General features: G+C 45.2%; 1 pseudogene across 1 annotated transcript in view; it reads right to left on the reverse strand.

Annotated features, from left to right (window-relative positions):
• Positions 1-15,037: 15,037 nt before the first annotated feature.
• The window catches only part of LOC309557748 (protein mono-ADP-ribosyltransferase PARP15-like), a 95,311-nt pseudogene continuing 92,404 nt past the window's right edge, over positions 15,038-17,944 (reverse strand). Inside the window, exon 8 of the transcript XR_014226198.1 lies at positions 15,038-15,451. The product of XR_014226198.1 is annotated as a protein mono-ADP-ribosyltransferase PARP15-like (transcript). The remainder of the gene's footprint in view (positions 15,452-17,944) is intronic.

Here is a 17,944-nt window from a genome sequence, read left to right on the forward strand (position 1 = left end):
ATGCCTAGCTCCCAGAGGCCCGAGCAGGATCCAGGGGTGGAAGAGGAGGAGGAGGACGATTCTGCGGGAACTTTTGCAGGGTTTGAGGAGGAGGAGGAGGAAGACATGCGGCAATCTGCAAGGCCTAGTTTGACTCCCTCGGGACACTTTGGAGTAGTACGTGGCTGGGAGGAGGAGGAGCCCGTTGAAGATAATGTCGTTATGAGTGACCCCGAGGAGTCAGCTTCTCAGGCCTTCGCTAATTTGCGACGCATGGGAAACATCATGCTCCAGAGCCTGCGAAAGGACCCCAGAATCAAGGCCATTAAAGAGACTAACCACTATTGGTTGGCCACCCTACTTGACCCCCGGTACAAGTGTAAAGTCTCGGAGCTTTTCCCATCCACCCATAGAGTCCACAGGATCAAATCCCTTGAGGACAGTCTCAAGAGGAATCTGGTGAACATGTTCCCCGACTCCCGTAGGGTGCAGGGGCGGGGACAACCTACCATGGATTCTACTGGTGGTCACGAGAGGAGCGTTGGAGAAGGCGTGCGGTTGACGGATGCCTTTCGGTCTTTTTTTAGTCCTCCCCGCCCAGGCCTCTCAGCTGCCACATCGCATCGACAGCGTCTGCATCACATGGTGGACGATTACGTGAGGGCACAAAGTGACACAGAGGGCTTTTCATGTGACGAATCCGATCCACTGGCATACTGGGTCTTAAGATTAGACCACTGGCCAGAACTGGCCCAGTATGCCATGGAGTTGTTGGCCTGCCCTGCTTCCAGTGTCCTATCGGAACGGGCATTCAGCGCAGCAGGAGGATTCGTCACAGACCATCGAACTAGACTCTCCACCGACTCAGTCGACCGTTTGACATTCATTAAGATGAATCAGTCGTGGATATCAAGCTTTGATGCACCTGATGCAGACCTTGTAGACTAGGCTATCGTTGTGATGTGGCAGTTGAGCCTCAGTTTAAGCCTGGACCATGGTGCCACCCTCAAACCCTCCTCTCATTCTCTTTACGTTCACAGAACCTCATTTTGGTTATGACAAAAACGACAATGTTTGCGCACCTGTTCCACAGGTGCACACCTTTACAATTTTTGGGCCTCCTTCAACACCAGCTCTTTGGGGTTAAGGTGGGGAGGCTATGCTAAACAAAAACTACCATGTTTGCGAACCTGTTCCACAGGTGCACACCTTTACAATTTTTGGGCCTCCTTCAACACCAGCTCTTTGGGGTTAAGGTGGGGAGGCTATGCTAAACAAAAACTACCATGTTTGCGAACCTGTTCCACAGGTGCACACCTTTACAATTTTTGGGCCTCCTTCAACACCAGCTCTTTGGGGTTAAGGTGGGGAGGCTATGCTAAAACAAAAACGACAATGTTTGCGCACCTGTTCCACAGGTGCACATCTTTACAATTTTTGGGCCTCCTTCAACACCAGCTCTTTGGGGTTAAGGTGGGGAGGCTATGCTAAACAAAAACTACCATGTTTGCGAACCTGTTCCACAGGTGCACACCTTTACAATTTTTGGGCCTCCTTCAACACCAGCTCTTTGGGGTTAAGGTGGGGAGGCTATGCTAAACAAAAACTACCATGTTTGCGAACCTGTTCCACAGGTGCACACCTTTACAATTTTTGGGCCTCCTTCAAAGCCAGCTCTTTGGGGTTATGGTGGGGAGGCTCCGCCAACACCAAAACTACCATGTTTGCGCACCTGTTCCACAGGTGCACACCTTCATAATTTTTACGCCTTCTTCAACACCAGCTCTTTGGGCTTACAGTGGTATGGCTCCGCCAACACCCAAACAACAATTTTTGCGCACCTGTCACACAGATGCATATCATTGTAATTTTTTTCCTTACAAAGGCAATTATTGCTTTCATTACCAGCACTTTCATAGGGATATGGTGTCAAGGCATCGTCCGCACCACCAAATGCCCAATTTTTAAGCATCCTTTACTTCTATTCAAAGTCAAGAGACAACACTATTCATCCAAAACATCTCTAATCTTGTTCACTCTGCACTACATTGTGGCCCCTACCCCTAACCCTCAATGTATCCGTGCATATATGTCTGTTTCTTGTGAGATTTCAAGTTAAAGAGCACCAAACACCATTTTACATGAAATAAAGTGCAATTACATACATCTTTGGACTTCTTGAAACATTTGGTAATAAAAGCCCCATTGTGGAAATACACCCGTTAATTATATGCACATTTAAAGAGACAGCACCTTTTTCCAAAAAAACCTCTAATCTTGTTCCCAGTGCACTGCATTATGTCCCCATCATACACATTGGCTGAGCCGTTGATTAGGAGCAAAAGAAAGGTGCGGTTAAGCAAAAAAGTCATTTTTGAAGGTTTGGTATGCTGTAATTCTGGTTCTGGACATGCTACAGAGCTGAAACTTCACAGGTACAACTTTTAGACCCCCCAGACACTAAATCCAAAGAAATCTCTTTTTTTTTTTTTTTTTTTTTAATTTTTTCAATAATTGGCTATCTATCAAAAACGACAATTTTTAAGAACTTTTTTTTGTGTGATTAATAGTCCCTGGGGCATGACCCAGAACCCTAGGCACTTTTTAGGGGCATTTATTGGGTTTTAGGGCTTAAAAATTGTGTTTTTTGATTACAGAAGTTCGGGTCCCATTGATTTCAATGGGGTTCTGAAATCCGAACCGAACTTTCGTGAAGTTCGGGTGTTCTGGTCGAACCGAACTTTTCAAAAGTTCGATCATCCCTACCTGTCACTCCTATTACTGTCACATTCCCCCCGATCCCTCCATAAAGAGTACCTGTCACTGCATATTACTGTCACATTTCCCCCCGATCCCTCCATAAAGAGTACCTGTCACTGCTATTACTGTCACATTCCCTCCCGATCCCTCCATAAAGAGTACCTGTCACTCCTATTACTGTCACATTCCCCCCGATCCCTCCATAAAGAGTACCTGTCACTCCTATTACTGTCACATTCCCCCCCGATCCCTCCATAAAGAGTACCTGTCACTGTCTATTACTGTCACATTCCCCCCGATCCCTCCATAAAGAGTACCTGTCACTGCATATTACTGTCACATTTCCCCCCGATCCCTCCATAAAGAGTACCTGTCACTGCTATTACTGTCACATTCCCTCCCGATCCCTCCATAAAGAGTACCTGTCACTCCTATTACTGTCACATTCCCCCCGATCCCTCCATAAAGAGTACCTGTCACTCCTATTACTGTCACATTCCCCCCCCGATCCCTCCATAAAGAGTACCTGTCACTCCTATTACTGTCACATTTCTCCCCGATCCCTCCATAAAGAGAACCTGTCACTGCTATTACTGTCACATTCCTCCCCGATCACTCCATAAAGAGTACCTGTCACTCCTATTACTGTCACATTCCCCCCGATCCCTCCATAAAGAGTACCTGTCACTGCCTATTACTGTCACATTCCTCCCGATCCCTCCATAAAGAGTACCTGTCACTCCTATTACTGTCACATTCCCCCCGATCCCTCCATAAAGAGTACCTGTCACTCCTATTACTGTCACATTCCCCCCGATCCCTCCATAAAGAGTACCTGTCACTGCCTATTACTGTCACATTCCCCCCGATCCCTCCATAAAGAGTACCTGTCACTGCTATTACTGTCACATTCCCCCCGATCCCTCCATAAAGAGTACCTGTCACTGCTATTACTGTCACATTCCCCCCGATCCCTCCATAAAGAGTACCTGTCACTCCTATTACTGTCACATTCCTCCCGATCCCTCCATAAAGAGTACCTGTCACTGCTATTACTGTCACATTCCCCCCGATCCCTCCATAAAGAGTACCTGTCACTGCCTATTACTGTCACATTCCCCCCGATCCCTCCATAAAGAGTACCTGTCACTCCTATTACTGTCACATTCCTCCTGATCCCTCCATAAAGAGTACCTGTCACTGCTATTACTGTCACATTCCCCCCGATCCCTCCATAAAGAGTACCTGTCACTCCTATTACTGTCACATTCCCCCCGATCCCTCCATAAAGAGTACCTGTCACTCCTATTACTGTCACATTCCCCCCGATCCCTCCATAAAGAGTACCTGTCACTGCTATTACTGTCACAAGGAATGTTTACATTACTTCTCACAGCAATAAAAGTGATAAAAAAAATGAATGGACAGTGAAAAAATAAAATAAAATAATTAAGGGAAAAAAAAACATTTAAAGCGCCCGTCCCTCCATGTTCATGAACAGAAGTGAACGCATACGTAAGTCGCCCCCGCAGTTGTAAACGGTTTTCAAACCACACATGTGAGGTATCACCGTGATATAGCTAGAGAGAGAGCAATAATTCTAGTACCAGACCTTATCTGTAACTCTAAACTCGTCACCGATAAAAAATTTTTAAAATGCCTAATATGGAGATTTTTAAGTACCAATGTTTGTCACTATTCCAGGAGCGTGTGCAATTTTAAAGCATGACATGTTGGGTATCTATTTACTCGGCATAATATTATCTTTCACATTATACTAATAATTGGGCTAACTTTACTGTTTTTTTTTTTTTAATTAATGAAAATGTATTTCTGCCTATAAAATTGCATTTGAAATAATGCTGCGCAAATACTGTGTGATATAAAATATTGCAACGATCGCCATTTTATTCTCTAGGGTCTCTGCTAAAATATATATATATAATTTTGGGGGGTTCTAAGTAATTTTCTAGCAAAAAAATACTGATTTTAACTGGTAAGCAACATATGTCAGAAAAAGGCTTAGGCTCCAAGGGGTTCAATGTGTGCATGGAGTGGAAGTCTCTTTGCTGCTGATTCTGCGGAGAAGCTCATTGCTGTGAATGAAGCCTTAGTGCCGGTTCACACTAGGTCGCTCCGACTTAGGGGGCGACCTGTGAAGTCACGTGCAGCGCGACTTCGGCGCGACTTGCACGGACTTCATAAAATGAATGTCAATGCAAGTCGCCTCCAGGTCGCCCCAAAGTAGTACAGGAACCTTTTTCTAAGTCGGAGCGACTTGTGTCGCTCCTATTAGAACCGTTCCTGTACTACTCAATGACCGCAACGTTGCACGACTTGCCAGGCTGTATTAGTGTGAACCGGCACTTAAAGCGATTGTAAAGTCTCGTTTTATTTTTAAAAACAAACATGTTCTACTTCCCTCCTCTGTGCAGTTGATTTTGCACAGAACAGCCCGGATCCTCCTCTTCTCGGGCCCCTCGTTCCTGCTCCTAGCCCCCTCCTCCTGTTGAGTGCCCCCACAGCAATCAACTTGCTATGGGGGCACCTGAGCTGAGCTGCAGCTCTGTGTGTCCATTCAGACACGTAGCTGCCGTTTGGCACCGCCTCCTCTCTCTCCTGTTTGGCTAACCGACTTTGCTTGACAGCCACGAGAGCCAATGGCACCGTGGCTGTGTCTCAGCCAATCAGTAGGGAGAGTCCCAGACTTTCGAGGGACTCGTGGACATCGCTGGACAGAGATGGGGCTCAGGTAAGTATTAGGGGGGCTGAGGGAGGCTGCTACACACAGAAGGCTTTTTATCCTAATGCATAGAATGCAGCTTCTGCCTTTACAACCCCTTTAAAGTGATAATAAACACGCTGTGTAATTTACATTCTTCCTTCTATTTCTGTATGTGGATGACGGCGCTGTAATTATTTTAATTAAAAACCCCATTGAAGTCCCTTTTCCTAATGGATATCCGGCTGTCACGTGACCTGGCTCTCTCCCAAACTGTCTGCAGGGAAACATAAGCAAGAGGAGCTTCTAGTCCTCTGCTTCTGGTCACATGTTCAAAAAAAAACAGCCGTTGGAATACAGAATATATATTAAATAAAATCTTTATTATTTTTTTCAGCAATAACATGGTGTGGGCGGATTTCTGCCAATCATAGACTGTGTCACACCCCTCCAGCCTGTGTCTTAAAATAGGAGGAGGTGAAGCCTCCACCAATATACATGTAATATACCGCCCCCCCCCCCCCCCGTTGTGTTTAGCTGGTTAGTGGGCATGGTGGAGGAGGGAGTGGGAGTGTCATTTACCACTGTGTATACACCCACATGTGTGACTCTATAGTCACATGGGCTGCTCAGATGTGATAGGGAGGAAATGCTCATCATAGAAACTCACTGAAAACTGAGCATGTGCAGAGCTGCCACCACTGGTCTGCAAAATCCCCAACTGCATTGGGGACATGGACAGAAGGGGGAGATAGAGAGCAGCAGGATCAACCAGGTTTTTTGCAGAATACAGAAAATGAATCTCATAGTGATGAGTGAGTATGACCAGCATGGAATACACCATTTATTCATCGATTTTTTTTTTTTATGATGTGGGTTTAGTGACATTTTAAGTCACTGAAAGCCGGCATGTGAATATGAAATGAAATGATAAGAAAACACAACTTTGTAAACATTTTATTAATTTAAATTTATCTTGTTACATTGTGGCAGACTGAGGAGCCATATATAGGAAGATCCATTTCACACAACTCATGGCAACCAATCAAATTCAGACCTGCACTGAAAAATGATCATTGAAGAATAAAAGTTGTAATTTTATTCATATGAGCTGATTCCATTTTTCCTATTGACAGTTTTTTTTTCATAAAAGAAGATGTCTGGCAGTATGGAGACTTCATATTGTTCCTGTGGCTCCATCCACACCAGTACACATTGAGGTCAGGCAGTAGTGTTGGCTTTTATTGGCAGCTTAACACACCTTTAGAATGTAACTCAGCAAAGTAATGCAGCATGTACAGTATATTGTGTTGGAGCGCAATCATTATAAATGGCTAACACAACCTGCTGCAATAAGTGTCAACACACGAAACACGTGCGCTGTGGTGAAGTTCACCCTAAAGGTCACAAACAATAATTGCACTTAAAAACTTTGGTATTTTGCCCTGAGATTCCAAAAAAATGTTATTTCAAGGACACTGACCGCATTATTCGCACTGCAAAAAAAAAAAAAAAAAAATGAGGTACTGTATTTTCTGGCATATAAGACTACTTTTGAACCTCAAAAAAATCCCTCAAAAATGGGGGGTCGTCTTATACGCCGAGTATAATATCTCCACTGTCAGGGTTATTGGGTACATTAAATAAAAGACAATTTTAATTTTGGCATAGTCATATATAGATATTCTATTTTACATAGAAATGAAGCAGTGACATCCATTTTTGTCAGCTTACTAAAAGGTTAAATATCCTTTAACAGAAAAGTGCCTGTTCAGGAAATTCTTAAACAGGTTTACCCCAGACATGCTGTGTTGACCTAAGGTAATAAATAAATAGTCTGTTGACTTTCTTTAAGATAAAGTTTAAGACACTATTCCAAGGTAATCTTATCTCTGTTTGGAATCATAAACCTTAGTTAGTATTTTCTAAAAACCTTAGTTAGTATTTTCTAAAAACCTTAGTTAGTATTTTCTAAAAACCTTAGTTAGTATTTTCTAAAAACCTTAGTTAGTATTTTCTATGCTTAAACCCATTTAAAATAAGATTTAAAGATATACGTTATAGCTTATATGTAAAGGAATATTAACAATGAAAAATATATATACCGTATTTTCCGGCGTATAAGACGACTGGGCGTATAAGACGACCCCCCTATTACATGATCTACCGGTAATACTTATACTTAGGTTACCTTGGAGATATTATACTCGGCGTATAAGACGACCTCCCATTTTTGGGGGATTTTTTTGAGGTTCAAAAGTAGTCTTATACGCCAGAAAATACAGTAACTAGCATACATAGATATGTAGAAAATTGTTATATATTACAATTGTTTCATATTTTGCTAAATTCTCACTTTACTGATTTTGATGACTCATGACTACATGTCAAGAAAGAAAGACTTCATGTTAATCCTTGTAAGTGGCAAAGAATCATAAAAATTTTTCTGGCCTTGCCAGGTGTTTAATTTAGAAGGTCTGGATTGTAAGCTCTGTCAATATAAGGTTCGAAGTTTATTTGAAGATAAATAATGCTGCTATATTGCTACAAACTGAACCTAAGAGCAATGCAATACTGCCATTTTGCTGACTGCTACTAATTGAAGTCTTGGGTTAAAAAGTAAAATCCAATATATTTTAAATAAGATATATTAAATATTAGAATGGTGTTATCAAGATTAATCTTTATTCAGATACCTGGTGGATTAAATGGACATGTCATAGATGAGAGCATGGTTACATTTTATGTTGTTTTATAATAGTCTTAAATGGAGAAATCTTTATTTAATTTTAATATACTGGTTGACCGGTCGTCTACGCCGGAAAATACGGTACTTTAAATATATGGTGCTTGTGTCTAAAGTGAGTCCTGCACCAAAAAAAAGCTCACAGTCTAAAGAGAAGAAGGACTAAATAAAGAAGTGTAGTGTCTACAGCAGCCTTTCTCAACCTTTTCAACACAGAGGAACCCTTGAAATAAATTTCTGGTCTCGGGGAACCCCTGCTAAAAATGAAAAATCTACAATTCATGACACATTAGTGTGACGGTCAGTGGGAAGAATGCTCCTTACCCTTGTCATCATTGGGAAGAATTACTCCCCTTACAGAGAGCTAAAAGGAACAATGGTGTCATTGGGAACTTATCTGAGAGGCAGAAATTGCCCATTGCTCAAGGAACCCCTAGCAACTTCAGGAGGAACCCCTAGCAACCTCAGGAGGAACCCCTAGCAACCTCAGGAGGAACCCCTAGAAACCTCAGGAGGAAACCTGGTTGAGAAACCCTGGTCTACAGTGTGCAGGATGGATATATCTCGTATATCTCAGTATATCGGATACTTAGAGGAGAAAACTATCATCACCTGAAATAAGCTGGGAGAGACCAGAAGCGCAGGGCAGAGTCACCGGTTTTCCAAATAACTGGGTGAGCTGAGAGGGTAAGAGAACCTCCATCAGATCCTCATCTATTGGGCCCATAGAGCAATGTGTGGTCACGGCACAAACAAACTAAATAGCACTTTATCTGTTCTCACCCTCCATTGGTGAACCATCTCATCACTGATATGGCATGGATTTTCTGGGAGAAGAGCCAACCCCAACCATGACTATTCTATGGAAGGCTGATGGACCACCATGTCTTTCCCATCATTATTGGCAACATGGAGTTGTTGCTGTGTAGTCACATGGTATCCAAAGGAGGATCTGCTGAACCACCATGTCACCTATAATACACTAATATTGGAAATGTGCAACTGGGGCTAGCTTTGATTGCCTTCACCTCCACCCCCTTAGCCAGAAGCAGCCAGCTCTCCCCTGTCTGGGGCTCAGTGAGGGAAGATCAGAGTCCCAGAGAATGAGTGCAGCCAGGGCTTTTTTTCTCAGAGAAGAGGTGCAGGAACTACCCACCTCCGAGCACCGTTCCTTGGTTCCATCCCTTAACCACCTCCCAATACTGCCCTTTAAGGCAATGCAGAACAAAGTATCATTTTGTGGTGTTAAGTAACTTGTATGGAATTTGGGAATGATAACAAGAAAAGCAGTGAAATAAATCCCCTGCAGCCAGCAACAATAGATCCCTCTAACAACAATGGACCACCCGCAACAAAATTTCCACCTCAGCAACAATAGACTCCCAGCAGCAACAACAACAGATCTCCCTATAGCCAGCATCAATAGGCCCCTCCCTCAACAGTGAATCTCTCCCAGCAACAACTGCCCCCCCTTGCAACATAAGACCCGCCCCCAGCAACAATAGATCCCCAACCAGCAACAATAAACCTCAGTAACAACAGACCCCCCTGCAAAAATATATCCCCTCCAGTTAGAATATATCCCCCAGCAGTGAGTATCAATAGACCCAGCAGCACACCAAAGCACCCTTTGCCATTACATACAGTCAGTCCTAGAGGTGCCGGAACTGCGTTCCCCCGCGTTCCCGCTGAAAAAAAAGCCCTGAGTGCTGCACATGGGAAGTGGTGGAGCAATGAGCCATGGAGATCCCAGAGAATATGAACCAGTGTTTCTCAACTCCGGTCCTCAGGGTACACTACAGGCCAGATTTTAAGTATTACCTTGGGGAGATGCAGACTATAATACTGCAATCACTGAGCAGAAAATGATATCACCTGGGATATATTTTAGTTTTCTTGCAAGCCTGGCCTGTTAGTGTGCCCTGAGGACCGGAGTTGAGAAACACTGATATAGACAATGTGAGGCTAGGACATTCCCCTCCTCCCTCTCTGCTACTTCACTGATGAGTCCCTGTGTGCTTGTTTCCTGGAATTATTTATCAGTGTTAAGCGATGGCGGCACGCTCTGACAATATTATTTCCCGATCAGACCAAGTGACACTAAGGGCTCGTTCCCGCTTGCTTCAAAATGTGGCATTGGACACTTTTTTAAAGAATTCTGAATACCAATCAAAGCTCCTGTCACTAAATAAAATAGTCACCTTCCAGTCCTGGTGACACATTGCGTTCACTTTGCTTCAAAATCTATAACCCATGTTGCTTTCTTGGTGCTTCAAAGCATCCTCAAAGCCTCCCTTAAAGTCTATGACAACGCTTGCCAACAGCATCTGCAGCTTTTGAGGGGCTTTTTTCAGCATTAGCTTTGCTTTGTTTTGCAGGTATGAGATATCCTAGGATGAACTGGGAAACACAACAAGTGAACTGGAAAGACGTCTTTAGCAGTCACTTCCGGGTTCATGTGTACATATCCTGGGAGTGCAGACGTCACATCTGGTGTGCAGCATGGAGTAGCGAGAAAGGTGAGCGGGGTCCGGACTGGAGCGGAACAACTAGCAGCCGGCACACGTGGTGTGCAACATGGAAATACTATAACGGAAGGTGAGCGGGGACCGGAGAGAAAGGACTGAGCGGCAGAGGATCAGCAGAGCTGGGTGACCAGAACAGGAAAAACTAGCAGATGTCACACGTGGTGAGCAGTGTGAAAGCAATATAGCAGGTGTTGAGTGGGGACCAGAGTGAGAGAAGATTCAGCAAACCAGAGGATCAGCAGAGCTGGGGGTTACTTGTTACTACTGAGCAGGGAATTGGCAGAGCTGGGGGTACTTATACTACTGAACAAGGGCACTAATAAACTAGGCCATGTGCAGCACTTAAATATCGAGTGTAGGTATGTCTATGAAAGAAGAGATGAATATCCTCCACCGACTTCTGTGTGAGATAAGAAAGCACTCCACACCACCGTGAAGCAATCCAATCTCCTTACCAGACAATAGACAAACATGGGCAGTATACAATAGATCTCTCAATGGTTAACAGCAGAAGAGCGATTCAACACCCAAGCAACCAGCCCATGATCCCACTGACCCAGATATTCAACACCGATGAGGTCCAGTCCAGGTACCACACCCTCCACTCAACCCGACAATCCAATCACAATAATCATTCCCAAGAAATGAGCAAGAAGCTCATAGTGAAGTCCGTAGTAACAAGAAGAAGATTTAATAAAATTATACTTACAAGAAACAAACAATGTGTGTGGTGTGCTTTGTTATCTCACACAGAAGTCGGTGGAGGCAGGGCCGCTGATAAGGGGGGGACCACCATCCCTCCTGTACCGGGCTCGGATCTGTCATCTCAGCAGGGGTTGGCCTAGAGGTAGAGTGGGTGGGGACTCCCATTCCTGTCTACCAGTTCGATAATCCCCCGCTGTGCAGCTATTTAGTAAAAAAAGGTCTCCGGGCCCCCTGTGTTCGGTGGGAGCGGGGACAGTAAGTGGACTATTTTATCACTTTTGGGTTTAGGCGGATTAATCAGCCGCAGCGCGCTACACAGTTGAACCCTGACCTTTTCATTATAAATACACCATGACAGACCGGGAGCACTGCAGCGGATTGATCCGCCTAAACCCGAAAGTAATAAAGTAGTCCACTTACTGTCCCCGCCCCCACTGAACACAGGGGAGATGTTTTTTTTTTTAAATAACTGCACAGCGGGGAATTATCTAATTGGTGGACAGGATTTGGGAGTCTCCGCCCGCTCTAACAATGCTGCATTTGAACTCTTGGGTAATACCAAACACGTTGGGAGTAACACATCTGAGGGGCATTGCTGTAGATTAGAGTAGACTAGTGTTGCCCTCTGAAGAGTGAACCACAGTGGATGACTTTTCAGAGGGTGTTTGACAGGTGGCAAGGAAGCATTATGATGCCTCCTCACCATCTGATTTAATCCTTAAAAACCTGCACCAACTCGCTGCAACTGCGTTCGTTTTACATGGTTGTGAGGCGTCCCCATTCAGTGGAGTGGGATGCATTTGGCCACTGAACCTGATGGGGGGATATTTTTGTATACCCTCATGTGCTGCCTTTGCCATTTCCCCCTCCTAGCCACTGCATTCTGTACATTATATATCCCAGAGACCCCTGCATTCTGTACATTATATATCCCAGACCCCTGCATTCTGTACATTACATATCCCCAGGGCTTTTTTTCTCAGGGAATAGGTGCTGGAACCCTCCCCTTTTAAGCCACCCCTTGTCTCCGCCCACTACCCATCTCCACGCCTCTTGGTTCCACCCACTACCACCTTTTTTTAGAGAATACAGAACCAAATATTATTTTGTGGTGTTAATTAATTTGTATGCAATTTGTTAACCATAATAAAAAAAGCAGTAAAATAGATCCCCTGAAGTCAGCAACAATAAGCCCCCATCCCAGGCACACTAGATCACTACAGCAATAACAGACAAATCATCTCCCCCCCATCAACAATAGACCCCACCCCTGCAACAATATACCCCCTAGCAACAAAAAACTCCAATCCCAGCAACAATATATCCCCCCAGCAATTTTAGACTCCCCCCAACAACAATAGATTCCTCACATAACATTATAACCCCCCCCCAGCAACAATGACCCCCTATTACAAAATACCACCTCAGCAACAATAGACCACCCAGCAACAGTATGTCCCCAGCAGCAACAACAGATCTCTTAGCAGCAAGTAACAATAGACCTCTCCCTCAGAAATAGGTCCTTGCCAGCAACAATTGACCCCTCAGCTACATAAGAAGTCCCCTAGCAACCATAGACCCAATGCAAAAATAGATCCCTACCACTTACAATAGATTCCCCAGCAGCCAGCATCATAGACCCTCCAACACCCCTTGCCAATTACATACACTCAGTGCTGGAGGTGCTGGAACTGCATTCCTCTGCGTTCCCCCTCAAAAAAAGCCCTGTATATCCCAGACCCCTGCATTCTATGCATTACCCACTCCTGACCCCTGCACTCTGTACATTACATAGTCCTGACCCCTGCATTATGTACATTACATAGTCCTGACCCCTGCACTGTGTACATTACATAGTCCTGACCCCTGCACTTTGTACATTACATAGTCCTGACCCCTGCATTATGTACATTACATAGTCCTAACCCCTGCCCTCTGTACATTACATAGTCCCGACCCCTGCACTCTGTACATTACATAGTCCTGACCCCTGCATTATGTACATTACATAATCCTGACCCCTGCACTCTGTACATTACATAGTCCCGACCCCTGCACTCTGTACATTACATAGTCCTGACCCCTGCATTATGTACATTACATAATCCTGACCCCTGCACTCTGTACATTACATAGTCCCGACCCCTGCACTCTGTACATTACATAGTCCCGACCCTGCACTCTGTACATTACATAGTTCTGACCCTGCACTCTGTACATTACATAGTTCTGACCTCTGCACTCTGTACATTACAAGTTCTGACCTCTGCACTCTGTACATTACATAGACCTGACCCCTGCACTCTGTACATTACATAGTCCTGACCCCTGCACTCTGTACATTACATAGTCCTGACCCCTGCACTCTGTACATTACATAGACCTGACCCCTGCACTCTGTACATTACATAGTCCTGACCCCTGCACTCTGTACATTACATAGTCCTGACCCCTGCATTATGTACATTACATAGTCCTGACCCCTGCATTGTGTACACTACATAGTCCTGACCCCTGCACTCTGAACATTACATAGACCTGACCCCTGCACTCTGTACATTACATAGTTCTGACCCCTGCACTCTGTACATTACATAGTCCTGACCCCTGCACTCTGTACATTACATAGACCTGACCCCTGCACTCTGTACATTACATTCTTCTGACCTATGCTCTCTGTACATTACATAGTCCCGACCCCTGCCCTCTGTACATTACATAGTCTGACCCCTGAACTCTGTTCATTACATAGTTCTGACCTCTGCACTCTGTTCATTACATAGTTCTGACCTCTGCACTCTGTACATTACATAGTTCTGACCCCTGCACTCTGTTCATTACATAGTCCCGACCCCTGCACTCTGTACATTACATAGTCCTGACCCCTGCACTCTATACATTACATAGTCCTGACCCCTGCACTCTGTACATTACATAGTCCTGACCCCTGCACTCTGTACATTACATAGTCCTGACCCCTGCAATCTGTACATTATATATTCTTGACCCCTGCATTTTGTAAATGATATACAATACACCTGATCCCTACCCTCCACTGTTAGTGCAGTTTTGCCACATCCTTATTTCTCAGAGGCACACAGTCCACACTGCTTCCTTTTTCTCTGCTTGCTGCCTGCAGGCTAGGGGGGAGCGGTGGTTGGACTCAGGCCCTATCAGATAGGGGGGGGGGGGGGGGGCTGTCAGGTAGACTGTACGGGGCCCCATGATTTCTAACAGTGGCCCTAGGTGGAGGATATTTATACCTACACTTGATTATACTTAATCATACTGCATATGAACTTTTTTATTTATTTATTTATTCCTTATCTACAATTTCATGCTGGCTGCTTAGTGATCTTTTGTTTATTAATAAATGTGCATTAGCCTAGTGTAGAGGTTTTCCAATTATTTTACTAATACACTATGGACTTGCTGAACAGGGGTACTAAAGAGCCGGGGATCTGCTGGGTGGGGGCACTACTGAGCCAGGGTTCTACTGAGCTCCCTAAAACAAATTTGAAAGTCAACCCACACACAGGGCATTGGCCATACTGCATTAAAGCTTCAAAAAAAGCATCACAGAGGCATCAAAAAAGCACGCTGAAGTGTTAGGTGCTTTCATGTGAGTTAAAGTAGAAGTAAGTGTAAATGAGCTGTAATAGAGGGATTGTCAGGAGTCGCTGTCCCGGAGATTTGTATGATCCCCGGACACAGTCATAGATCATCACTGGAAGATGATGTGATATTCGGGGTAGGCCTGGATGTCATTAAATATCACAAACATTGAAGGGTTCTGGACGTCATCCGTCACGCTGTCATAAAGGTCGGTGGGGTCGGCTGTATTTTTGGCTGGAGGTGTTATCATCCCATGGCGTCCAACACAGTAGACTCCGGTGAGAACGCGGGCCAGGTACATGTGTTTCTGTCCATCTCCATCAGGTTTGGAGTATATGTCATCAGCAGAGTAACTTGCATTTACTGCAAAATAAGTTCCATTTCCATAAACAGCCGCTGTTTGAAAAGAAAGACACATCACATATTAATATAGGAGCGTTCCAGAGAAGAGGTGCAGCAGGAGAAAATCTGGAGGTGCGAGTGAAACATGGAGTCACCAGTGGCGGCTGGTGCTCAAAACTTTTGGGGGGCGCAAACAGAAAAATGTAATAGGCATTGCTTTGCGGTAAAAAATTGTGTGACTTTGAGGTCATAAAAGTGTGAAAGGGTCCTTCAGTAATCAAGGTATAGTGTGCCCACATCAATGCAGAGTGACCAGTGTGCCCCCTTCAATGCAGAGTGACCAACGTGACCCCTTCAATGCAGAGTGACCAATGTGCCCCCTTCAATGCAGAGTGACCAACGTGCCCCCTTTCAATGCAGAGTGACCAGCCTGCCCCCTTCAATGCAGAGTGACCAGCCTGCCCCCTTCAATGCAGAATGACCAGCCTGCCCCCTTCAATGCAGAGTGACCAGCGTGCCCCCTTCAATGCAGAATGACCAGCGTGCCCCCTTCAATGCAGAGTGACCAGCCTGCCCCCTTTAATGCAGAATGACCAGCCTGCCCCCTTCAATGCAGAGTGACCAGCGTGCCCCCTTCAATGCATAATGACCAGCGTGCCCCCTTCAATGCAGAGTGACCAGCCTGCCCCCTTCAATGCAGAGTGACCAGCCTGCCCCCTTCAATGCAGAGTGACCAACGTGCCCCCTTCCAATGCAGAATTACCAGCATGCCCCCTTCAATGCAGAGTGACCAGCCTGCCCCCTTCAATACAGAGTGACCATCGTACCTGATTTGCAGCGGCGGCTTCTCCTCAGTCCCCCGTGTCTCCCTGCGTCTCCTCCAGTCCTCCCGCCTCCTCCTTCTTGGCCAATGGCATGGGTTCGCCTTTCGGCTAGTCAGGAAACGGGTCTCGGACTATTGTCACACAAATGGGTGGGCTAGGGCCCAGTGCTCTGCGCCCAGGACCCACCCTTTTCTGAAGCCTATTAGAGCCTCTGGCTCTAGTCAGGTGCTTCAGAAAAAAAAACCCCATTGAACTCGGCGCCCCGCATGTAAATTAGGGGGCTGAAGGCATGGATGGGGGGCGGTGCCCCTGCGCCCCCAACGCACCAGCCGCCACTGGGAGTCACACTACGTTTCACTGTGTTTAAATGTAGTTCCAATTTCACCCACCACACATGAAAGCAGCAAATTGGTGTAGACTGGTCCAACTGGAAACAATAGGTTTCAGTACATTATAGCGTTGGGCCTGTGTTGAGAAATACTATGGACGTGGTGTGAATGGGTCCCAAGATACAACTCAAGATGTGATAAGGAAGTCATACTGTACTGACCTTGAGGGAAAGTCCTGATAGATGAGATATTCAAACCTAGCCTAGTTCTAGATGGAGTGGGGAAGGGTTACAGACTCTGTCAAATGTTTAATATCTGATAGAATAATGAGGTTTTAGGACTCAGGACTCTTATAAGTAGGTATACCAGTTGGTTGTAGGAGTCCCTATTGGATCCAGGCAGCATTGTAGCCATAGGCTGGGACCATGGGGTACAGTTTTCAATTAGAAAGAGAAGAGAACACCATGAGGATTCTGATAGTCCAGACATAGCTTATGAGTTGCAGAGCCTTAAAAAACCAACAAGTTATAGCGGATTCGATGGCTCCTTCTTCGGGGCTTTAGACTTTTAGCTGAAGAGATCCTGGGCACAAGCTGGGAACCAGATAAAACCCTTAAACCAGTGAGCAGACTGCATATCAATATACTGTGAATGTATGTATATATGTATATATATATATATACAGTATCTCACAAAACTGAGTACACCCCTCACATTTTTGTAAATATTTTATTCTATCTTTTCATGTGACAACACTGAAGAAATGACACTTTGCTACAATGTAAAGTAGTGAGTGTACAGCTTGTATAACAGTGTAAATTTACTGTCCCCACAAAATAACTCAACACACAGCCATTAATGTCTAAACCGCTGGCAACAAAAGTGAGTACACCACTAAGTGACAATGTCCAAGTTGGGCCCAAAGTGTGAATATTTTGTGTGGCCGCCATTATTTTCCAGCACTGCCTTAACCCTCTTGGGCATGGAGTTCACCAGAGCTTCACAGGTTGTCACTGGAGTCCTCTTCCCCTCCCCCATGATGACATCACAGAGCTGGTGGATGTTAGAGACCTTGCGCTCCTCCACCTTCTGTTTGAGGATCCCCACAGATGCTCAATAGGGTTTAGGTCTGGAGACATGCTTCGCCAGTCCATCACCTTTACCCTCAGCTGCTTTAGCAAGGCAGTGGTCATCTTGGAGGTGTTTGGGGTCGTTATGTTGGAATACTGCCCTGCCCCCCAGTCTCTGAAGGGAGGGGATCATGCTCTGCTTCAGTATGTCACAGTACATGTTGGCATTCATGGTTCCCTTAATGAACTGTAGCTCCCCAGTGCCGGCAGCACTCATGCAGCCCCAGACCATGACACTCCCACCACCATGCCTGACTGTAGGAA

The sequence above is a fragment of the Pelophylax lessonae genome (genome assembly GCF_965119305.1).
Source record: "Pelophylax lessonae genome assembly, chromosome: 6".
Classification (NCBI taxonomy): domain Eukaryota; kingdom Metazoa; phylum Chordata; class Amphibia; order Anura; family Ranidae; genus Pelophylax; species Pelophylax lessonae.